Consider the following 25600-nt stretch of genomic DNA (forward strand, 5'->3'; position numbering starts at 1 on the left):
AGGTAAACTGGGCAGCTGCCTAGATCAGCGGATTCTGCCTACAGTGGTAGAGGCAGTGAGGCCAAACCTGAGTGGTGCTTGACCCACTCATGATAGAGGAGGAAGCCATGAGGCCAAACCTGAGTGGTGCTTGACCCACTCATGATAGAGGGGGCAGCTGGGCCAAATCTGAGGGAGTGGCGCTACAACCTGGTGCTTCCCCCGTCCCGCCACCCCTTCTACCATAACCACTGAACCATCAGAAGGCTCACCGTGTTCCTCCCGAAACCCCTCCATTCTAGGGGATAGCAGGGGGGCAGCATGCTGAAGTTTTGACTAGGGCAGCAGATTGTCTTGAGTGGCCTATGCCCCCTCCCCACTCTTCCCATTCTCTAGGAGCCTCAACTGGCCTGTGGTAGCTCTCTCTGATGTGGGCACTTTCACCTGAAGATGTGTCACCAAGGTAGGTTCATCCCCTCCTATTCAATTTCACCTGGAAAATAAAACCCTTTCAAAATGAACAAGAGGTTGGTTCCTTTGCAGTGTGGTGGTGTCCGAATGACAATATGGTAGCTCTCTCTGAAGCAGCCATGACATTCCACATAACCTGTTGCTACATATCTGTGTCAACTCTTTTCTAATGCTGCCACTTTGGGGGTGCATAGCTATTGTTTTTGTTCCAACCCCAATATTTCCCATCAACACCATCTCTCTTCCACTAATGCTTCCATGAGTAAACCTTCCATTAAGGGATAATCCTTCCTCTCACCCTGTCTTGTTAATCTCCTTTACCTCCATTTTAACTAAGGGAACTATTCCCTAAGATTTAGCTTTGCCCCTTTGCATGTAAATTGGGTTAGCTGCCAAGATTGGACATGTCTACAGTGGGCAACAGTGATCCCCCCGCTTGAGGTTCTAAAATGGGCCATTATTGTTATGGAAAAGTCCTGTAGGGTTTAATAGGAATGAAGTCATTGGGGTTCTGTTGAAATTATTGGCCAGGTGATGGAGGGGGTTCTGGAAAGGAAATCCCCACTAGGATCCTCTTGCAGAGATCTCTCCATGTCACAGGCTTTGTCTCCTTTTACTTGTTGAAAAAGCCATGGGGCCCAACCCACACTTGGAAGACCCTGGCAAGAGATCCTCTGGAGGCTGTGGCTAGTCACATTAAGGCCCTGTACCTCTTCACCGGCTCTGGCTCTAGACAGTCTTACCTGCTTGGCTGTATGAGACTTGCACTGATCCTTGCGTGGGGGGGTCCCAGGCAGTGAAGAAGAAAAAAATAGCCCTGTACTGTTACCTTTTTCTGACATATCTGTGAGCTTGGCGGGGCAGGGGATGATGTGCTGATCAGCCTAACCTGTCTCTTCCCCCTCCTCCAGTACAGATGCTGGACTACGTGGATGAGTTTCTACGCAGTGCCTGAAGGTGGAACAGTGTTGAAAAGGGCAGCTGAGGCTCACCGCGTTCCACATATGGGTGGGGGTTCCTCTCCAGGTACAGACTGATGGAGGTCTGATCTAATCCACAGAATATATGGAATTACATCCTTTCTGTAGTTCTTAACCTATAACATTCGACTGTGAGATAATCATTCTCTACTAAATCCTGCAGGATGTTTCACAAACTGTGTAGAAAGGTGATCCCTTTCTATTCATTTCTGTGGGGTTTTTCCAGAAAGGTAACAAAAAGTCAATAGATCAAATGAATGTTTTTTTATGGCAGCTTGTTAGAGAAAATTGGATTGAATGTTCAGCCAGCATTTGTAATAACAGCAACAATAAATAAACTCTATACCAAGGCAAGGCAACTTTATTATTCAAAACATGGTTTTGGCTGTGGTTTAATTTCAGTGACCAATCCCCTGCACTTCCCTCTTCCTCCCACTATCAATGCTTGGATTTAAGCCCAGGTTGTTCCCTTTCTCTACCCTTGCACTGCATTCCTCAAGCTGGGAGCATAGGGGGCAGAGTGCGTCACCTCCTTTTATTGCAGCTCTGCAATAGGCTGAGTTAAAACATCTTAGTGCATTCTCCTGAAAGCTCCTTGCACCTTCTGCTATTGACAGGTGTCAGGGAGATCACAGTGCTCCCTGCCCCTGCTGTTGTGCTGTGCGTCACCTCTCCTGCAAACTGCTGACACACTTTGTTAGAAAAAGCCCTTTGAGTTGCCACATGCCTATCACACTACTGGGAGTTGCTTAACTAAAATTACAAGGGAGTAAAGGGAGTGGTTGAATGAGCAATAACTCAGTACAAAGCCCAGCTCTTTGGGAGTAACACCTTTCTATGCAATGTTTCTGTCTTCAACTCAGGTTAGATGGGCAGTCATGCTGCAGCATACCATGTGTAATTACAGCCTGCTCCACCTGCAGGTTGGCCTGCTGCCACTTACATAGGTATATAGGTGTGTGTAACATACATGGATTCTCTTCAGTGAAAGCTGAGTAAAGGTTTTTTTGGGAGGAGTCCACTCAAACTGAAATTACAGTTCTAATATTCTTACCATTTAGGTTCTGAATCTGCTGTGAGTTAACCCCAAATAGGCCAAGTTGTAAGATAGAGAGGTACATTTGTTGCCACCTAATGGGGACGATTTGGACGAAGACAATCCAGATTACTAGCTCAACACGGACAAATTAGGTAGTTGCAAAGTATTTTTTTCCAACCAGTATATTTTGGTGGAGAAGACACAGGGCCCCGTATTACCTAGACCTAGTACAGTACAAATCAATTGTGCATGGTGATGCAGTAAAGTGGTCATCATGGGGTTAAATGGTTACCCAGAGTGCTTGGGGATGGAGCCAGGCTCCACCTCTCCTCTGCTCCCTGTTTTATCAGGGGGAGTTTTCCCACCAGCTCAGTTTGTTGTGGGGCAGTTGAATAGAACAGCGAGTTCTTCAGCCTCAGTCCTGTGAGTAAAGGGTTATTTTTGTTGCACTGAGTGGGCCTCTTACAAAAGTCCATTGCTGCTGTAAGAAGTGAAGCATGGGGGGGGGAGGGAGGAGCAGGCAGGGTCACTGTGCCCCCAAGATTTGCTGCTTTGCTTGTACTGAGTATGCTCAGAGACACTGCTGAAGCTGGTTGCCCTCACTATGCCCCCTCCCCTTCCCCCGCACTATTGGCCGGCCCAGGTCATCCCAGGCTGCTTTCCCAGTAAAAAATGAATGGTGAATGTGAGTTTCTTTGGTAAGAGCCTTCTAGCTTGATGACACCCAATATATAAGACGAGTGATGTGTGGGTTTGTGCATTTGCCTCTCAACTCTGGGACCTAAATGTAAATCATGGTTCACGTTGCAAGTGAAAATTAAGTCAATGGCTTCCCTCACAGTCCCTGATTTTTACCCTCAAAGGGGTGTGGTGAGGAGGTGTGATTCTCCCCTAGGCAATCAGGGTTGTGAGGCACCTCATTACCACCTGCTCCTAGTGGGGAGCAGTTTTGTCTATGCCCGCTGCAGATCAGCTCCCTGAAATCACAAGCACTGGCTTCCAGACCTCGCTCTCTCTTTGCAAAACCCCTAAATCCTCAGAGCATGCCCTGTTGTGCCCAGCCCATTATCCACCGAACACTCTCAGAACTACCAGGCCTGCTGTTCCCAAAGGAACAATACACACCAGCTTGTAAGATCCAGCTCAGGATCAGCCCTTTGCTTAACACCACAGCACTGAGATATATGTCTAGTGAAAACAAGAATATGTTTATTATCAAAGATTCAAGATGCAAGCAATAGTGAGTAAGAATATTGGAACCAAATGGTTACATATAAAACAAAATTGTAACATGCTCTCTAGAGACTAAACTAACAGGTTAACCTCCTATCTAAAGAAGTTTTATTTTACCCAAAGTTCTCCTCAGTGTTTTCAACCAAGCCTGGCTGAGACCACTTTTTCATGAGGTAAAAGCTCTCTCCTTTTATTCCTTCAGTTGTGGGGGGGGGGCTGGATGCCTTCTCTGCCCCTAGATACAGTCCAGCAAACCTTTGAAGTGTTCCCTACAGAGAGGGTTATTCCCTCCACTTGTTTCTTCCTGTTACATTTTTTTTCTCTGTAGTCCTCTGCAATCATTCATCTTCATTCAGCTCAGATTGATGATAAGCAACCCATTATGAATGAGACAATGCTCCGTTTACATGTGAACAAATAGCTGAAGAAACATCTCATATGACAGAAAACCTGTTTTTCATTTTGGCAAGGGACTAGTACCTACAGACTCTGAGAACGTGTTTTCTGTATATACACATAGCTCCTTACATAGTATTTGTACATAAATTGTACAATGATTATGGTGACCAGAGTGACACCGGCTTTTATTTAAGATGTCACATGACATTGGTGAACAAGAATGTACGCACCAGACCCATAAGAGACTGTAACCCCTCTGCACCCCTTTGCCAGGTGTCACTAAGGTTCTGGGGGTCACAGGAGCCCATTACCCAATATATTAAAACGCTAGACAGGAGACATGAGGAGTTTATTGCAGTAGGTGGGCTGGCAGATTTGTGTAGGTGCCCTTAACTGGAGTATTATCTACGTAGCAGAACATATGGGCTTGCAGGAAAGTTTGCACTGCACCAGCCTGCTATAGACCAGGCAATTGGTCTCTACTTTAAGTAGTAAACACTTTGGAAGGTGAAGGAATGCTATTGTGACTGGTGTGCCTGCAAACAGTGTGATTGAAATGCCTGTTGAGCCTAGCTAGATACTGACAAGAAAACTCAACAGCTTTCATCTAAGTAACATTTACATTTTGTCTCTCAGTTCTTGGCTATGCTAGACTAAGGCCTGGTGTACACTGGAAAGTTGTACAGATACAACTATTTCAGTGCGGGGATAGGGTTTCTTACCAATATACCAGTACAAGCGCCACTGCGGAGGCAATTATACTGATATAAAGGTGCCTTATTCCCTGTCCTATATGGAAATGAGTATAGTGCTATAAAGCACCTTTATACCAATATAACTACGTCCACACTAGAAGGGTTGTACTGATATTACTATACCAGTATAGTCAAAGTGATACAACTTGTGTAGACAAGGCCTTGTTTCCTAGAACGACACCCTGTTGCTACTTCCCATGCAGCTCCACTTGTAGCAGTGACAGCAGCAGTACTAGTGTAGACAGGCTGCTGGTGTTTTCAGCAGTGTCCTCAGTTTCCCATTGGAAGCATAAACTTGCTCAGACCCACTCTCATGGGCGGAGGCGAAAGGATTAAAAAGTAAGACTCATTTGATCAGAGCCAACATGTGATGTTTTCTTCCATGCAGCTCCTATGACTGCTTATGGAAGTTACCCCTGCAATGTGAAAGGTCCCCCAGGAATTGCTACATTGTGGTGTGTGGCCTTCTCTTGCTGCTAGTAGCCTTTTAAATTCACCATTCAGTTGCTGAGAATTGTAAAAATTAAAACACTGACCAACCGTGTTGCCATGACACCCTCTAAAATAATGTGGGAGTTCCTCTCCCTGCCCACGATGTACTTCTTGAGAACAAACGTGTTCCTAGAGCTGGGAACTTTTCTTGAGGACTTTTGTCAGTGATGCAGGTTGAACAAAGTAGTAAACAAAAGGCAGCGGCTGGCTCCAGATGCTGAGGTAGAAATCAAACTAAAGCCACAATGTTTGTCAAATAGAGAATGACAAAATCAGCAGAAAAGGCACTTTTGAGCTTCTAAGAGGGGAGATGGTAACAACAGAGCGCCAAAACAAACATAGAAAAAGCTGACAGCTGTGACTGCAAGCTGGGGGTGGGGGTGGGTGAGGTAGTAAGAGGTGGTGGAAATTTTCATCTCTAGCTCACTGGTCAGAAGCCAGCACAGGTTGGCAGCAACTGGAAGTTAACTCCATTGCCAGTCCACCAGCTGAGCATCTGGCCCATTGTGTTTTTCCAGGTAAGTCCTTATCTTACCAGATACAATGTGCTGAGTAGCGGCTGAGGTCTGTACTATGATAGATGGGGTGCTGGAGCAAAGGTGGCTCTGTAAACCCTCCTTTACCCTTTCTACAAGGAAAAAGTCTTTAAATCCCAGCTTCACTGGAAGATCTCAAGGTGGAGTGCCTATGGGGGACAACAACCCCCCAATCCCAAGAATTGGCTGGATATGGAATGGTGATGAAAATGAAACAGCCTTGTGAAAAAAGTTTTGCTTTTTCGCATCCACCTGTCTGCCAGGGACCCATCTGCCTTGATCGAACACCGAGCGGCATTCAGAAACCTTTGTCAAAGGGGCTGCAGAATGGTGGAAAATTAAATGAGGCTGCTCATAAATAGCTCCTCAGGCTCCTACATAGCTTTTTTTCCCTGTGCTGCCCAACGTGGTAGTGTTTTGTGTGGGTGAGGCTGAGGCCGAAACACCCAGCACCTTCTGATCTGTGTGTCAGGCAGCAAAACGTGGAGGTAGGTACAGGTTGGGCAGAGTGTTCTCCTGCATTTTACTGGCAGGGCTGTGGAATTTGTCCCCAGGCTTGCTTGTTTTGTAATGTTGACAATGTCTCAGTAATTCTATTGAGACCAATCAGTGATTTTTAAAGAGAAAGCTCTTCTCAGCCACATTGGGTGTGGAACATGGCCCCCCACCCATGCTCATGGGATGCTGATCATGGGGTAATTTTAAGAACCACACCTATTCTTCAATTGGTTAAAAGAAATCTCTCCTGTTTTTGTTTTTTTTCCAGTGGGAGAGATACATGGCCTTTATCTATGTAATAATCTGGCAAACAGTCTTGGTATATGTGGGGATTTGCAAACCTGTAGAGGAGAGCACAACCATCATGATAAGAAAAGGAGGACTTGTGGCACCTTAGAGACTAACAAATTTATTTGAGCATAAGCTTTCGTGAGCTACAGCTCACTTCATTGGATGCATCCGATGAAGTGAGCTGTAGCTCACGAAAGCTTATGCTCAAATAAATTTGTTAGTCTCTAAGGTGCCACAAGTCCTCCTTTTCTTTTTGCAAATACAGACTAACACGGCTGCTACTCTGAAAACTATCATGATGTTATAGAGAGGCAGCTCCTATGACAGGCAGGCCCCTGCCCATTGATGTGCTTGAACTTGAAGATCAGAGATATGCACTCATTGTGGATGAGGTACTGGATGGCAAGCCAGTGTAGCATACTGAGTGATATGTTCTCTTTGAATAATGTAACCAAGCAGCAGGTTTGCTATGGGTTGAATTAGTGGGAGGCTCTTTGTGGTATTCCCTTCCTTCCCCCATTAAAATATGTTGCAGCAGATATTAAAGGGGATATATCTGCTGTGTATAAGTAAGGTCACACTCAGTTAAGAACATAAGAATGGCCATACTGGGTCAGACATTATCTAGCCCACTCCCAGTATCCTGTCTTCCAATAGTGGCCAATGCCAGGTGCCCCAGAGGGAATGAACAGAACAGGTAATCAAGTGACCCATCCCCTGTCGCCCATTCCCAGCAAACAGAGGCTAGGAACACCATCCCTGTCCATCCTGGCTAATAGCCATTGATGGATCTATCCTCCATGAATTTATCTAGTTCTTTTTTGAACCCTGTTATAGTCTTGGCCTTCACAACATCCTCTGGCAAGGAGTTCCACAAGTTGACTGTGTGTGAAGAAATCCTTTTGTTTGTTTTAAACCTGCTGCCTATTAATTTCATTTGGTGACCCCTAGTTCTTGTGTTATGAGGAGTAAATAACACTTCCTTAGTTACTTTCTCCACACCAGGCATGTGGAGTCAGGGAGGAGGCTGCCTGCAAGTGCTCAAAGGGGAGAAAGCGAGGAAAAGGAACAGCAGCCTGCACTCCCGTGCCAGCTGACTAAACGTTTTTTCCTGCTGTTGCCAAGCGCTGACTCAGGCGTTCTGCCGGTTACTAGCTCCTTCTAAAGAAACAAGAAAAACCTGCAATCAGCATCAGATTCAGAGGCCACGGAGCTGCAGTGGGGATGAGGCAAGGATACTTCCCTGGCTGGCTGGCTGGCTGCCTCCTGCATGGCTCAAGGGAGCGGGTGAGAAATAAAATGAAGGTCTCAGGGCTGCTTTTTTATGCAGATGTTACAATCTGGTTGTGGAACACACGCGGTCTGCCCAGGCGTAATTACTGGGGCAGGCCAGGTGTTACAGCAAGACAGCCTATGTAATAACCTCCCCCAGCAAATGGGTGAATCAGTGCGTTAGGTTCTCCCTCTGATTTACAATACATCTCTGACCCAACTAGAGAATTTCCAGTATAACTAGTCATGCACGTGTTATAGCAAAACTACAGGGTCGGAGGAATACCTGAGTCTGAGTCACAGAGCATGTTGTGAGATGACTGGCCTAGGAATAAACACACTCCTGGGCCTTGTCTCTTACTGGGGATGGATCCAAGCCACAACATTGAGATCCAGTTCTACATTATAAAGCTCAGGGGTGCTGATCATTGCAAAGATCTCGGATTTTGGTTCTTCCTGTTATAAAAATAGGGGCCATTTGAGATTAGGAGCTTGGTTTGGATTTAGAAACACTCCTTGCACAAAGTTTCGGGGTGTTCAGATCAAGGGGTCAGTCACTTGGTCTACCTGGCCAATCTATCTGGCCACTCTCCCTGTGGTATCTGAGCATGGGGTTTTGGTTGAGGCTTTCTGCCAGGGCTCCTCTCAGACAACATCAAACTTCCCAGGTCTCCTCACAATGCGATACTAATAGGCTGCTCTGTTTTCCGTTGCAAATACCAATCTATCTTTTATACCAATGAATCGCAGGCTTGGTGCAATCTGTAACATGAGTCTGGAAAGTGTTGGATGCCTGAGCGATGGAAGGGGCGGGGAGAGGAGGGTGAGCAGCCTCTCAGAAACCTCTCATAGCTGCTGTATCTCAAGTAAGAGAAAGTGGCTCCCAAAATGATCTGCTTCAGGAAGGAAGGGATTTCTTAGCCTGGAGCCCAGGACAATGTCAGAACCAAGCAAAAGTCCTTAGATAAATCAGTGGGGCATCCCAGGCAATATTCCCAGTTGACTGGAGAGTGTCAGACAGATGATCTTCCCTTGGAGGAGGAGATGGGAGAAGAGGAGTGGACACACCTTGTGACAGTGAACACAAGAACGGCCATGCTGGGTCAGACCAATGGTCCATCTAGCCCAGTATCCTGTCTTCTGACAATTGCCAGTGACGGGTGCTTCAAAGGGACTGAACAGAACAGGGCAATTTCAAGTGATCCATCCCCTGTTCTTCAGCGTCTGGAGCGTTTGTTTGTTCCCCAGCGTCTGGCAGTTGGAGGTTTAAGGAACAGTAAGTGAAGATTTGGCAAAATGTTCAGAATCCTGCACAAGCAATAATCACAAACATCCAGCATGTAGAGCTTATTGCCTCAAATATAATTGGAATCAAGCTGGCCTAGCCTGTGCTGCTCTTTTGGATTCAATGGGAAACAGGCACAGGTTTCATATTTCCACATGTGTAGCACAGTACATTTTATTTTGCTGTAGCATCCTCAATATGCAGTGGTATAAAATCGGTGGAGGCAGGAGATAGCTGACAGGCAAAATGGAAGCGTGTTCCTGAGCCATCTTACAGCACCAGATGCAGCCCATCCTCCGTGTAATGATGAACAGGGCAGGCAGTGACCAGCCTGTCTCCTGTGAGCCTCCTTTGCACAAAAGGCCAAATCCCAGTCCCTCTGATGGCAATGGCAGCTTTGCAATGAAGGGAGAGGAAGAGGAGGCTTTCTTTTACCCTTTGCCTCGTCTATTTAGATTGTAAGCTGCTTGTGGGAGGGAATGTCTATGGCTTTCTGTACAATGCCTGGCACAAAGGGTCCCTGATCTCGACTGGTCCCTAGGCACTGCCCCAATAAACATGTTGCATAATAATAAGTTAAGAGAAAGGGAAGGTTTTAGTACAAGACCGAAAGAGGGAGAGGGACTGTGCAGCTCGGAGGAAAGGGGTGACTTGGCCACTTTGCCTCAGATGAAACCTTCCTTTTCTCTTTCGCTTATTGAACAGCAGGCAGAAGATCTCCAGCCAGATGTGGCAATGACCCCACCCAAGGGGAGAGACAGGAGAGCAGGCCAGGATTGTGGAGGGGTTGGAACAAGTGTGTGACAGTGGAGGCAGATATGAGGTCAAAGAGGAAGGGTGGCGAGAGTCCCTGCTGACATTGGGGATTGCTAAAGAGTTCAGAATAGCCACGGTCCCTGTCACAATAGGACTCACGCCTCCACACTAAACACAGCCAAAGAGCAAGGCTGGGAATAAGGGGAGTGTTGTTGGGTAGGTCATGTGCCCATCATTTCCCTGCGTGGTCATCTCTGTTGAGAATGGTCTATAATCGATGTGTGTTTGTGTGTGGAGGGGGAGGAGAGGGGCATGGTGAATGGTCACAGACTCACCAACCACTTTCTCTGGTTAATTAGGGAAGCATTGAATGAAATCAAAGTCCAGCTGGTTTGTACCCAGGCTCTATTTGCATGGAAAGGAAAAGAAAAGGTAAGATCAAGTTCCTCGCCCTGGAGTAGTGATTGAGAAGTGTTTTCCATTTGGGAATGGATTTAGAGCTCACTCGAGTCAGAGTCCGGCAGCTCTGGCACTCTGCACATGGGCACTGTGTAATCACTCCTCTGCCAGTGCCCCTCAGTCCATTCCTGCCCTTCCTTTGCTCAAAAGGCCAAATCCTGGTCCCACTGATGTCATTGGGATCTTTGCCACGAACTTGCATCCCTATAGCAGCCCCCACTGACAGCCCATATTATTCTTGTCCTGTCCTTTCCTTTAGCAGATGTTAATTACTGGTATATTGTGGTTTGAAACAGATGACAAATACTCAGATTAGATGCAAACAAACTTATTTTTTAATTATGGTCTAAGCTAACGATTTTCCTAGAAACTTGTCAAAGCTTTGCACGGAGGCTATCGGACAGACAACAGAAAGCCAGTGCTGTATTCTGTGTGTGCGTTGTCTGTTCTGCAGTCCACACAGGGAGACATAATTCTGGCACAAACAAGCCATAGAACCAGCATTAGGCACCTGTGCACTTGCCCTAGCACAGGGATGAATATAGGTGTGATTTCCAAGATCACATGGAAAGTGCAAAGTCCCCTATAGCAAGGATCTTGGGGCAGCTCTGCCTAGATGAGGGAATATTTTTCCTTTTGACTATGAAGTATTATTGGTTTTCCGTGGCATTTTTTCCCTCAGGACTCATCCTGAATCAGTCGATATGCAGTTCAGTTCTAATGTTGCTGAGTCTTAAGTTAAAAAATCCCAGCAAAAGAACAAGCCATCAGCCTATCTAATGAGAATTGTCCTGTCGAAGTCCAGTCCATGCGCACCTTTCCTGAAACTGTTCCCTCACCCCCCACCCCAGGTGGATGCTTCACTCTGTGACTCCCTTTCACCATGAAGGGCATCTTGAACCATTGTTGGTACTGTGCCATGTTTTGACTCTGCAAATAGGTGTGTCTTGTAGACTCTCCTCCTGTACATGTTGGGTGATAGATGACAGATATTGGAGTATTGGGTGGGAGAGCTGGAAAGGCAGAAAAGAATAACAGTAAGGAGAACAGTGAAGGAACCTGACACCACTGAGCTATTCAAACACATAGAGAGCCAAACTCAACCCCAATGTAAGTGGATGTGTATGCGGCTGCTGTGTTTGCCTGAAATACATACTCTGTGAGAAGGTGTTGATCCTACTGGGAAAAAGTTAAGTGGGTTCTGTTGATGCACCAAGGCAGATGTCTTATTTCCCCACCTGGATATAAGGGAGGTGGGCGTTTTTCTCCCGGGAGAGGATCTAGGGTGTGGGCTGAGCAGGCCTGACAGAGGAACCCTGGGAGTATCTAAACTTTTGGAGAAAGCTTGATCTTTATTTTATTTTGTTGTTTTGTTTGTTAAATCGAAAACCTAGTGAAAGGGAGAGTTGGGACACTACAGAGCAGATTAGAAAAGGTACCTACTTAGAGAGTGCATTTCTACAGAGGTCAGCTGAGTTTTCCCCCTCCTCTCATCGGGGCTGATGTTGGCTCTAGCTGCTGAATCTTAACATAAAGACATATTATGAGCAGGGAAGGGAAGCTGATGTTAAGCAATGCTTGTGTAATTAGCCCATTTTGGGGAAGTTACTGCAGAAGTAGTAGAAGTAAACTAAGGAGAAAAGCTGCTCTTTATATTGCACTTCAAAGAACAAAACAGTCATGAGATGAGTTTTCAAAATTAAGCCTTCACTTGCCTCACCTTCCACGCAGCTACAGTCTTTTGAGAGGTGAGGGCGTTGCATTTAGCAAAGCAGGACAAGCTGAGGTATCCATCTCTTAAAATATTGCAAAATCTGCAGAATGTGTGATTTGAGGCTGACAGGGCCGACAAAGAATTCAAACTGACACAACATTATTCGCTGAGTAGAGAGATATTTCCATGGAAGCCTGGGAACAAGGAAAGTAAAACCCTTGTCAGTTTGGGCCTCATGACCGCCCTATATGGGGTTGATATATATGTACACAATAGTACATGTCTACACATGTCTAGCTTTGCACATAGAAACTGATAGCGACTGGTGCGCGATACTGCCCCAGACTAGCAGCACTCATGCACACGGCAGAAAGATCTCACCCACTCTCTACTCTCAGTGGTGCTTCTTTGTACATACTTCTTTTCCTTACATAAGAGACAGTTTCCCTTGAAATGTCATGGCTCAGCCATGCCTCCTGGAAACACTAGAGAAAGCTCCTGGAATCCAGAGGGAGTGTTAAAAAACAACCCCCCTGACTCATTCCCTTGTGTAACTAAGGATGTAAACGCAGCATCAAGATAAATGGACACCATTGGTGTCAGCTCACTACATCCCTGCAGGGAGAACTCAGGTTGATCAGCTGTAAAGGGGGAGGCTGCCCCTAGGTGTGAGCTGAAGGAGCAGCAGCTCCAGCAGAAATAAATGATATGTATGTACAAGCAGGACTACCATATATTACCCCATAGAGAGGTAGCAACCTTTAAATTTTCAGGCCAATCTGTAACAAAGTCATCTGCTTATTCACAAAACAGGATCTGTACAGCCCTCAGGAGCGGCCCAGCACTGCCCCTGAGCCAGAGAGATCTGTGCCTCCTGTACCCATGGAAAATCTCTCTTAGAGTAAATTGTGCATATTGCAAACACTTGCTGTTATTTAGATGGATGTGAGATAGCTCACCCTGGACCTGAGTTCAGCTACTTAACTCTGTAAACTCAGTGTACACAAATGCTGCAGAAGAGTTAATGGAAAACAGAGAGGGGGAGGAAAATAAAGAAAGACCCTTCAAGGTCTGAGCTGCACAGAGTAATATTTGGGTTTGGTGACTCCCTGTATCGTAGTGATGGGAATGCAGAAAAGCTTTTAGAGTCCAGAATATACATGGAAGCTGACAAGACCATGGGCTAATATCAACAAACCTGTTGGAAGAGCAGATCCTGTCCACTCCCACAAAGCCACAGTGTTATTTTTCTTTCAACAAACGTATTGAGACAATAATAATGCTGTGTAGCTTGGCCGTCCAGGACAACCTGATTTATTATGAATCAGAAACAATTGCAGCTGCTGAAAAATATGAGCCTTGGACACAGAAGGTTTTTTTTTTATTTTTTTGAAATCCTCAATCTTCCTGCATGAACTAAAAAAAAAAAAAAAAAAGACTCCTTTGCCTGGTCCCTGAGGAAGCTCTCCTTCACCCAGCTCACGATTCATGGGGGGCTACCAGGCACAGCTGGGCTTTCTGTTTGATTTTTAAATACTTTAATAATTGTTGGAGGAAGAAAAGAAGCAGGGAGGGAATGGAGAGAGGAGGCTACACAAACAGCTGGTTAACATTCATAACTGGAGAGGCAGAGGGTGGGGGAGAATTCCTCTGCCACAGGTACTGAGTAGGGCTCCTGTCAGTGGCCACTCTAGGCCCGCATGACAGCCCAGAACTGGAAGGTGCAAGGTGGCTCAGAACCTTTCCACCTGGTGTGTCTTCTGTACTGTGTCTTCTGGGGGTTCCCAGGCTCGATAACAGGATGCGCTGTTTCACTGGGAAGTTTAACTGGGAAGCATACTGTTTATATCAAGTCATTATCGCTGTTCCACTCTGTAAAAACTGGAGGTTTCTTCTACAGGTAAAGGGGCAGAAGGACTCCTTGACAGCACCGGGTTTTACTGTTATTAAATCAGAACTTTATGGGAATCTTTTATGTAGGGCTGTCGATTATTCACAGTTAACTCACGCGATTAACTCAAAAAAAGTAATCATGATTACAAAAATTAATTGTGATTAATCCCAGTTTTAATTGCACTGTTAAACAATAGAATACCAATTGAAATTTGTTAAATATTTTTGGATTTTTTTTTTACATTTCAAATATAAAGATTTCTATTGCAACATAGAATACAAAGTGCACAGTGCTCACTTTATATTATTGTTTTTGATTACAAATATTTGCACTGTAAAAATGATAAACAAAAGAAATAGTATTTTTCAATTCACCACATACAAGTACTGTTGTGTGATCTCTTTATCATGAAAGTGCAACTTACAAATGTAGATTTTTTTGTTACATAATTGCACTCAAAAACAAAACAATGTAAAACTTTAGAGCCAACAACATGCTATAACATGAAAATATATGGCAGAATGCGGGTAAAACAGAGCAGGAGACATATAATTCTCCCCCAAGGAGTTCAGTCACAAATTATTTAACACATTTTTTTTTTTAACGCGTGTCATCAGCATGGAAGCATGTCCTCTGAAATGTTGGCCAAAGCATGAAGGAGCATATGAATGTTTAGCATATCTGGCATGTAAATACCTTGCAATGCTGGGTACAAAAGTGCCATGCAAGTGCCTATTCTGACTTTCAGGTGACTTTGTAAATAAGAAGCATATCTCCCGTAAATGTCAATAAACTTGTTTTTCTGATTGGCTGAACAAGAAGTAGGACTGAGTGGACTTTTAGGCTCTAAAGTTTTACATTATTTTGTTTATGAACGCAGTTATTTTTGTACATAATTCTACATTTGTAAGTTTAACTTTCATGATGAAGAGATTGCACTACAGTACTTGTATTAGGTGAACTGAAAAATACGATTTCTTTTGTTTTTACAGTGTAAATATTTGTAATCAAAAATACATATAAACTGAGCACTGTACACTTTGTATTCTGTGTTGTAATTGAAATCAATATATTTGAAAATGTAGAAAACATCAAAAAAATTTTAAATAAATGGTACTATATTATTATTTAACAGTGTGATTAATCGAGTTTAATTTTTTTAATCACGTGATTAATTGCAATTAATCTTTTTAATCGTTTGACAGCCCTGTTTTTATGATTCATTCTCCAGATGAAACATGAGTGTGTTGTATTTGCCTGTAATGATGGAGCTTTTCTAATTCCTGCTCTTTAGGCTGGATTCTTCCTCAAATGGTGCTGGGTTTTTTCTCCCCCTGAAGAACATGATCATGTGGGGTGATGTTTTTCCCCTTGCTTTCATTACATTTCTATTCCGTTAGAATGAAAAGGCTGCAATGAATCAGGCCAAATTAGCTACATTCAATTATTGCAACAGGGGCTATGCAAGGTCTATGGAATTGCTGTATTCAGTTCCTTTCCTCCTGGGTTTCACTGACATTTCAGATAGTAAATGAACAGTTCCTTCTCTCCACAGATGTTTTCTGTTGGTCATGGTTGGGAAGAGTCCTTAGACTCGAAATCCATGTGCTTTATTTGTGGTTTCCTTGGCTTGTCAGAATCAGAATAATGTACAGAATAAGTTCAGTATTGGCTGCTTTTGCAAAATAGGCAGTGGAACAGTGGGACTCAAAAAAAGAAAGGGAACAGATCCTCTCCAGTCCAGGAGCCTCTGGTGCTTAAGGCTATCTGGTGCACTGTCTTCATATTATCTTCCTGTCCTTGAAAAGGAACAATGAAAGAAAAAGTGACTAACAATGGCCACACCTCTGCGGGTTTTTAAAAATGTCTCCTGCCTGGAAGATACCAGGTTTTTTCCTTCCTGAGCCTGTGCCAAAGCTGCTAAAATACAGACCAGTTGGAACAACACAGTAGGTTCAAGCCACAGCGAGGTCACAGGAGGAATGAGTTGGATCCTGTTGTAACTGCTCCACTTGCTTTCATCATAAACCACTTTCTGTCAGCATTGGAAAACTGCAGGCGTTGGGCCATGTAATTAAGATGAAAACGAAAACGTTCACAGGTGCAAACGGCCCTTCTCCAGCCTGCAGAGAAGACAGAGGCACCCCTGGGCTTTATTTGGAGTTAAGAACTTGAACCTGAAATGGAACAGGCTGTTTTGCCAGAGCACTGTGGGTATTTTTACTTTGATTGCAAGTGTGGAATTTGCATGTCTTCCACTGCGGCTTTGTGTGTCACGTTCCCTTCTGAAATGGTAGACTGGAATATTAGATTAGTGATTGTCCCAAGCCTTGAAAGGGTTGGGAATCTGGATCTGATTATTCTGGCTCTGGCTCATCTCTGTGTACACACACACACACACATGCATACACATACAGACGCATGCGAGCACACTCATACAATCAACAACAAGCGTCAGTTTTAAGTAAGGTACTTTTCTTTTCCAGTTTGCATTCTTTCAGGGGTAGGCATGTGTGACTTACTGTGATGGTTCTCTGAGCTCCCAGAACTGTGAGTCACCTTGTTACCCTCTGCCTCCAGCATGAGGGAGTCTTGCTTGTGGTATCTGAGGGTTAGCTCCCAAACACCAGCAGTCTTTCAGCCACTCTCCTCCAGGCGGTACCAGCCCTGTGTGCCTTGCAGGTTAACAAAAGGTTCTCCACAGTACCTGATCCACTCGAATCATTCCCCTATGATATCCAGCCCCTGGCCCTGGTAATTACAGAAATCCCAGATCCTCTGCCCCCACTGGTGCAGTGTATCCTGGTTTAGCAGGTTTACCTTAAACCACTGCTCCTGTATAACACACCACACTGAGGTCCCTTCCAACTCTGATAGTCTATGAGCCTATGAGTCTAATGACACAAAAGAAGGCTTATTTAAGAAAGAACAGAGGTTTCACTAAAAACAAGAGAGAGTGATGGAAACAGATTATTACAGTGCAAAACAAAATCATAAAACGTGAACTAGGGCCTACATTTACTGATAGTCACCTTTCCTATCCACTAAAGTAGGTTCTCCTCCCCACCCCCCAAGTTCAATGTGTTGCAGATCTGGCTGGCTTCCCAGGAAACAGGATGGATCCAATCTTTCTTGCAAAACACCCTGCTCACAAGACGTCTTCTCAGTGAATGGATGCAGAGGATCTTTCTCTGCCCTCTCATACACTGAATCAGTCTTTTGTCTATTCCCAGGCAGGGCAATCCCTGGTCTGTTACACTGTTCCTTTTTACCTCCAAGGTGTTTTGGTTGTTCCCAGTTGTCTTTGATGGTTTTCTATGAAGTGTTCTGTGATGGGGCAATGATAGACAATTGAGCTGGTATTACCTTGGTACTGATTGGAGCGTTGGGTGGGGAAGCATGGCAAAGCCCTCCTGAATGAATAGACCGTCATCAAGTAGTATTACTCCCTGGTGACTCCAGGGTCATAATCTTCAATATAGTTACATTATTCCTTAAGTATCACTTGTATACATGTCATGCCAGGATTATGAACAGCGACAAGTTGCAAGCTTTAGGTAGAGACCTTACACGTTGCTCTTTATGGACAAATGTCTTGTAAGCAATGTATTTGATATAGTGAGTTTGTCAGGTCTGAGATGAGAGATGTTTGCAAAGAACAGGGGACCTTTTGCCAAGGGGCCTTTGTGTCATACTTGCTCTTCTGAGCTCATTCTGTTGCACTCTATGTGATTCTAAGGCCTTTAAAGTTAAATTACAAGGTGTCTTACGAGGGCCCCATATGCTGGATACCAGTCAGGGGAGAGAGTGCTCAGTCTCTTTGGTGGATGGATCAGGAATCAGGCATCTTAGGGTTCAATTCTAAATACCTCCAGAGCTGGTTGGAGACTGGAATTCCCATTCCACAGGAAATCGTGAAATTAAAAAAACATCATTCTGAAATAGAAAAAACCCTCCAACATTCCTGTGACATGGGAATTCACAATTTTCACACAGAAAAATTTCTGAGGCTCCCTGAGCTTCCCAGGGCCTCAGTAGCCTGCCAGGTGGGGAGCCAGGCAGCTCATGGCACTTGAGAGCTGGGCTGTCAAGGAGCCAGGGAGGCAAGCTGGCAGAAAACCTGCCTTGTTTCCACTAGAATTTTGTCAAAATTGACACAGTCCTGTGAAACATTCTGATTTTGATGAACTGGCAGTTTCTGACAGAAAAAAATTCTGCCTGAAAATTTCTGATCAGCTCTACCTGATCTACCTCTATTACAGTTTAATAAAAAAGAATGTGATCTAAGTTCAGAGTCTGGTGTTAAAGAATCGTAGTCTAACCACGAACTGGGAGGTTTTGCTTTAGGGATGGGTGGGAGAAGAAAGTTATTAGACTGGGGATGACGAAAGTAAAAAGAAAACTGACGTATCTTCATGCCTGCAGAAGCCACGCAATTGCAGTATATTACAAGTGTAGTTTTCTGTCTTATAGTAACAGAGTCCCAGCTTCGCAGTATGACTCAACTTAACAGTGCTGTGATTGGCTGAACTATCTCTATCATCTAACACATGAAAAATCCTGGCCTGTGATTGGCTGATGTGTGTGTGTGTGTGTGTGTGTATGATGTGCAATTTTTAGGCCTAGAACAAAGTTAACCAGAAGCAGAAGTGAACCAAGGCAGACTCTCTGATTAAGAGCCATTTGGCTTTTTGTTTACAGGCGTGACATAGCTCATGGAATTTTAACCCCTCCTCTGAGGTGTGGCTCAACCCTACACCCTGAGGCTTCTACTTGCAGTGGGTTCTGCCCTTTCTGCAGGGTTGGGGTCTGCGTTCTTTTGGGGGATGCCTGGTGCCTCCACCCAAGGTGACTCCTCACTGTGCCCAAGACATACGGGGGTGCTGTCACTTGGGAAAATGAATAATGCTACTGCTGCTGGCAAGGAGTATATAGCCCTGTACACAAGAAACAATAAAGTACATCAGTAGAAACCCCAGGCAAGAAATTACACACTCAGAAATGACAAGGGCAGTACTTATTGGGAGTAGAATAGGATTTGGGGAAGGAAAGGGTTAGCATTAACTAAGAGGTACTAGCACCATTGACAAATCAACCAATTCTCTGCTTCGCACCACTCACAACTCTTTCCAACCCCCAGCTCCCTCCCTGGCACCTTCCCAGGCAGATGGTACCCCAAGGATGAGTCCAGAGATAAGTAGTGCAGAGCTGTGGATGCTGACTTTCTTGCACAAACAAACAAACAAACAAACAAAAAGGGTCATCTTACAGTGTCACTTCTCTGGGTGGGGCAGGGTCCTCTCCTGGCTCCCTGGCCTGGAGTCTTGTGCAGGTCTTGGCTGGCTCTCAGTAGCCAATGCTGGGTCAGATCTCTGGTCTCTGCAGGGCTGGAACTGCCTGACCCATTCACTAGATCCCACAGCAGTGCAAAGACTCCCTTTGTGGAGAGGGGGATTTAATTAGCTTCTCCTTGAGCTGTGCTCAGATCCCAAGCCAAACTCAAAGCTCAAAACTGAAACTAAAATGAGTCTCTTTGCCTCCGAGTCAGGCTGTCCCCTCCCACTGAGGGGCTGAGCAGCACCAGCTCATCGTTGGCCTAGCAAACCGGCAGTCCACTTTACACCATGCAGAATCCTCCCTACTGGCTTCAGCAGGAGTTTCTACTCCATTCTGTCCTCACGTCTGACTCCAAACCTGCTAGGAAATGTTTTCAGGGGGCTCTGGTAGCCATTATTGTTAGAGGCTCAGTTCAGAGGTTTCATGAGTTGGCAAACTCCAAGTGGCGGTTATAGGAGCATAATTCAGTTCTGTGCCATCTCAATTTCTGACAGTGGAAGCTCCTCTCCAAAAACTCAAGCTTGTTGTAAAGCATCATGAAATGTTTGTGCCTTCAGGCTTCCATGTTGATTCTTGAACTGCCATGCTCCATCTTTAGAAGACTGAGACTGTGGAATGCTCCATACAGATCGGCTCTGTAGAGATCTTTGGATCGCAAGAAAAGCCCCTAGCACCCTATGGGCACTGCCAGGAATAAATAATAAATAATTATATCAGGCGCAGAGGGGTTAGCACAGTCCTAAGCACCACTTATATCCTACTTATGTCCTCAAAATAGGGTTTAACTGGAACTTAAGTTGGAATAGGCCTTGCCATTCATCTGATTATAAACCAGACAGTCCTCTTCTTGGGTGTTTTGTCCCCCATCCGGTACTGAGACAAAACCAGATATAGGGGCACTCTTTTGAAGAGTGCACCACTCCATCCTTGCTGGGGTGCGAAGTCACACTGGCAGGGGGCAGAGTTGCTCTTCAAAATGGCATCCTCTGTATGGTGTGACATCACATGCATGATGTGTGCAAGGTCATGCTGGTGGGGGTTGGGTCACTCCGGTAGGGTGGGCCCATGCCCTTCCTGGAAGTACCAGAATGTCTGGTATTCTGGGAATGTGTCAGTGGCCACCCTATGCAGGGCCGTCCTTACCCATACGCAAAGTACGCAGCTGCATAGGGCAACAGTAAATGTTTTTTCCTGTGCCCTGCACAGCTGCGTGCTGCTCCAGCCCCTGCCCCGCCTCTTCCCGTAGGGCCCCAGAATAGCTAGGGATGGCCCTGACCCTAGGCCTTGCCTTGGCTCTCTACACTGTGGTGAATTTCACCCATTGTGAGCCTCATATGGGGGTGAGGACTGAAAAGGTATCAAGGGAGCCACAGGTCAGAAGCCGCATGGTCTGAATGGCTTCAATGTACCCAAAGCAGTTTAACAGAGGAAAGAAGGACTAGGATAGCATAGAAATCCAGAGGATCTAGAAGTGTGGTAACAACAACAATAATAATAAAGTTGTTATTTGTATTGTACTACAGTAGTTCATGGACCAGGGCCCCATTGTGGTAGGTGCTGTACAAACACAGAACAAAAAGATGGTCCCTACCCCAAAGAACTTACAATCTAAGTAAAAATACATAAATAAGTGTGACATTACCTAGGGTACAATCTGGACTGCTGAACAGCTGTGCCCCTTCAGTTCTTCTGTCTGGGATGCCTTTTACACTGCTTTGCTTTGAGAGCAACCACTCCTGGTCCTGCTCACACAGCCTCTAGCATGCAAAATCACTCCCAGCTGAATTATAGGAATACTTCTAGCAAGCCACTCCTGAATTACACTGCAGAGTGACACCAGCCAACTTCCAGTCCCAGATTTATCCCCAGAAATGTGCGCTTTATACTGCCCAGCTCTCTCCTTTTGAACAATACAAGTTCATAGAAAGTCTGTCATTTCATCAAAGAAAAATGATATGCACAAACACTGTCATCTCAAGTGGTGGTTCCAAAACATTTCAATCCAAACACCTACTGGTTTAGATACAATAATAAAACAAGTTTATTAACTAGAAAATATAGATTTTAAGGGACTGCAATTAATGAGGCATAAAAGTCAGAACTGGTTACAAAGAAAATAGAAAGATAAAACACAAGATAATACCTAACTTAACAAATTAAGTGAATTTAAAAGCAAAAAGGGTTTTCTCACCATAAGCTTACATCAGTCTGTCAGGATTGCTTCAGCCAGGACCTCCAGTTAAATGATGTTTCCTTTTTCTTTCAAGCGTTGTAGCTGCTGTGAGGAGAGATTAGAGGAGAGAGGTGATTTGGGAGCCTCTTTTTCTCACTCTTATACCCTTCTCCTCTCTTTGAGGATTATCTCCAGCTGGGGTTCAGGCAAGAGCCAGTCTGTTTATACGGAAATCCCCAGTTGTTCAATTGTCCATATGTAAAATTCTCTCTCACAACCTTTCCCCAAAGAATGGCTGCTTAACTAGGTGATAGTCCCTAATAGTCCATTTGATTATGCTGGTACCTGGGGTGGGTGTCAGTATGTCTTTTGTCTCTGAAGAACTGGTTTGGACCTGCTTTTCTAACTCTGGAACATGTTACAGCAATGTTATACAGTAGAGCCTTATAACTTTACATACAATGTTGCCACACATATTTTACCAGGACAATAATGTTCAGCAGATTGTGAGTTTTAAATGATCTCTCACAAGGCATACACAATTTATCATAGTCTTGTAAAAAGGGTGAACATAATGGTGCAGACTGTCACAATAAGTAAATAAATAAAACATGGAATTCATTAACCCAGTTTTATGGACTAAGTTCACCTTTGTTCAAGACCAGTACAAAGTGAATGCAAAGTGGCGGTAAAATGCTACCATTCTGATTGGGTGAATCAGCCCCCAAGTTTCTGAATGTTCTCAACCTGGTCAGTAAGTTCAAACATATTATTATTATTATTTTTATTTGGATTCCAGTAACACACAGAGGTCCCAACCAGGATCAGGGACCCAGTGTGCTGGGTACTACATGTCTTTAAGACCCCCTCAGCTAGATCTCTGGGAGCTTAAACACAAAACCAGACCATGTAGAGATGACAAGACTTTCCAGCTACTTCAGTCCATCCAGAGGACAAGTAAGACATGGATTAGGGTTATGAACTTGTCATTCTCTGCGAGAATGTTGCTTTTACAATTAAAACCCACACAACCCCCTGGGTCTGGCTGTAGCTTGTTTCAGAGTAGCAGCCTTGTTAGTCTGTATTCGCAAAAAGAAAAGGAGTACTTGTGGCACCTTAGAGACTAACAAATTTATTTGAGCATAAGCTTTCGTGAGCTACAGCTCACTTCATGCATCTGATAAAGCTCATGAAAGCTTATGCTCAAATAAATTTGTTAGTCTCTAAGGTGCCACAAGTCCTCCTTTTCTTCTTGCTGTAGCTTGTGTTACCCCAACAAGAAATCTGACATTTGACACAGAATGGGAAGTCAAAGAATGCAAGGAATTTGGTGACTCAACATAGGATTTATTATACCAGTTCTGCCGCTTAAGCCCATGTAATGTAAGATTGTTTTACTGCATGTGGTGCAGTTCTGTGGAGCTAATTTATAAGAAAACAATAATTATTCAAATGGGAATTTTTTCTGAACCTACATAAACTTGTTATCTGCTTGGCAGCGGGAGACGCTGTGGAGAAATGCACATTTACATTTTTTTGCATTGATGAGATTTACATTTTCAGGAGCAAGCCAAAGTGCATACGTACTATGATGCTTGCCATTGAATTTGACTGGGCACCAAATGTTAAGAGAAAATGAGGCTTTTGTGAAATGATGCCAGTATATTAGGTCACACTATTGGTCTAACACTAGTTAAGAATTCACTCAAATAGATGGGGTCTTCTGCTGAAATGTAATGATGTTTATTAAAACCTGGGGTTGCAAATTGGCACATGGGCTGAAAATTATTTGCCAAGACACCATGGGGACAGGACTGTGCAAGGGAAGGATGTCAGGCAAAGTGGATTTTCTGTACAGCAATGACTGCATTAGGATGGCCTGTGAGGTGTTTGCAAAACTCTCCAGCAAATATGACAGGACAGAGAGATCCTTGCACTGAGGCAAAGTCACATACACTGCAGAAACAATCACCAGCACTCGAGCGCATGTCTGTCTTGATCCTCAGTTCAAGAAATCCAACCAACAGAACAGAGCAGATGGCAGCAACACCAGTTTTGCCGGAAGGTGCAGCTCAGGATTCATCAACATTCCTGTAACTCAGTTTAAGCCATTGGCCAAGGTTTATGTGTTTCTGAGAATGTCCATCTGCTCTCCACAGGGACGGAGATGCCTGGTGTTGTCAACATGGTGATCATGAACAGGTGTCAGAGGGTTGTGACCACACTGTGCTCCCCATATTATTAAACGGAGGAATGTCCCAGCTAGATCCTGTCTAGGAGGGAAGGGGTCCTGAGGTGGTCCTTTTATGAAAAGGGTGGGTGGGGGGGGGGTCATTATTATGCTGGCAGACCAGGTGCCAGCTGTTACCAAGGCTTCAGGACTCTGCCAGGCACTGACAAATTCACTGCTGGAAAACAGTTTGTTTCACCTGTGTGTCAGAATGGTTAAGCTGGGTATTGATCTTATAATAATGTGTTTGACTTTATGAAATGCTTGTAAATTGCTGCGTGTATTAATCCCACTTATAATATCTTTGTCATATGCTGTCACTAAGTCCAGCTTGCCTGGGTGGCAAGATAGACAGGAATGCACAAGGGGAGTGTCTGTGACTGCATGGCGAGACTATTGTAATGCTTTAGGAGTTCACATTTGTTACTGGGTTTGTGAAATCTAATTATAGAACATATAGGCAGTTTGGGGTCTCTGCCCTGCTTCAGGACAGTGTGCCCTGAGGTTGGCACTTACAGTTGTGAGCCACTCCAGACAGCATGACAGTCATAATATGGAAATGGTTAAGAATCCCTGCTCTTGCTCTGCTTGTTCATAGATAACCTTCACTCTCTGGCTTCTTGAATTCTTTGTTGCCTGGCCTCTGCCAGGACACATTTTATATCTCATCAACTGAGTGGGGAATTCTGAAACTGACATGCAGATCTTCAATTAAAAGAGAATTTTCTTATGCTCTGCATTCTGAAGACCTTGGAGAACAAGACTTTTTTGTGGTCTTGAAATTCTTCCAGATGCCTTACATATATTTATGTAGGAATTCCATATGACAAACATTTCTGCCAGACTGCTGAAGTCAGATTCACCTCTCCATTGACTTTGGGGGTATTACAGCAGGATGAATTTGGCTCATTTTGTTCAGCAACCCTCAGAGATAATGGCTTGGTAGAATTCTTAAATTTAGGCCAGAAGGCTGAGGGATTCAAATCAAACACCAGAATTTACACTCAAGCCCAATGCTGATAGATCAGTGAAGTTCCAGTAGTGGTGATGGTGGTGAGGTAGTTCAGAATGGGATGTTAAACTGATGATGGATATCCAATAGAAGTTAAAGATCCCATGTGGTACTTTTCAAAAAATAAAGGCATAAACCCAGTGGCCTGGTCAACATTTCTTTTTTAACTATTTTTATTGAGAGCTTTTATGCAAAGCTGGGCATGTGCCATTACTAAGTGATCAAAGTCAGACTGAGGGTCCTAGAGAATTTAATCTTTTATTTATCTACAGAACAGTTAGCATCATCTGCCCTGATACTTTGATACTCAGGGCATCCCCAAGTACTGTATGAAAGCTAGATTTAAACCCATATTCTATTATTGTATTCCAGGGTTTTTTTTTACATCTAATGTCAAATTGACTCTTTTATATTTTAAAAAGCTTGTTTTCCTTTAAATGAATTGTAATCCATACTGAAGACCTCTAGGTGTGATTGCAGGGGAGCAGTGTGACCTAATGGTTAGGGCACTTGACTGGCACTCAGGAAATACGTGTTTTAATCCCATGTCTGTCACTGACTAGTTGTATGAAATTGGGCAAGTCACTTAAGCTTTCTTTTCCGCAGTTTTCCCATCTGTAAAATGTGGGTAAAGAGACTTTGTGATCTGCCCGTGAACAGTGTTAAACATTGTTATTTGTGTTAGTTTACTCCTCTGAAATCCTGTGTCTATGGTTGGAAGAAGTATCTGAGCTAATCCCTTGCCTATTCTGATCCCCTCCGGCCATCTGTACCAAGAACTTCCTTGTAAATGTC

General features: G+C 44.3%; 1 protein-coding gene across 1 annotated transcript in view; it reads left to right on the forward strand.

Annotated features, from left to right (window-relative positions):
* The first annotated feature begins 5759 nt into the window (after positions 1 to 5759).
* The window catches only part of TRIM16 (tripartite motif containing 16), a 195218-nt gene continuing 175377 nt past the window's right edge, over positions 5760 to 25600 (forward strand). The window contains exons 1-2 of the transcript XR_014714020.1: positions 5760 to 5866; positions 10346 to 10418. The gene's annotated coding sequence lies outside the window, so the exon portion shown is untranslated. The remainder of the gene's footprint in view (positions 5867 to 10345; positions 10419 to 25600) is intronic.

Source organism: Lepidochelys olivacea (assembly GCF_965140295.1).
Source record: "Lepidochelys olivacea isolate rLepOli2 genome assembly, chromosome: 14".
NCBI classification, from domain to species: domain Eukaryota; kingdom Metazoa; phylum Chordata; order Testudines; family Cheloniidae; genus Lepidochelys; species Lepidochelys olivacea.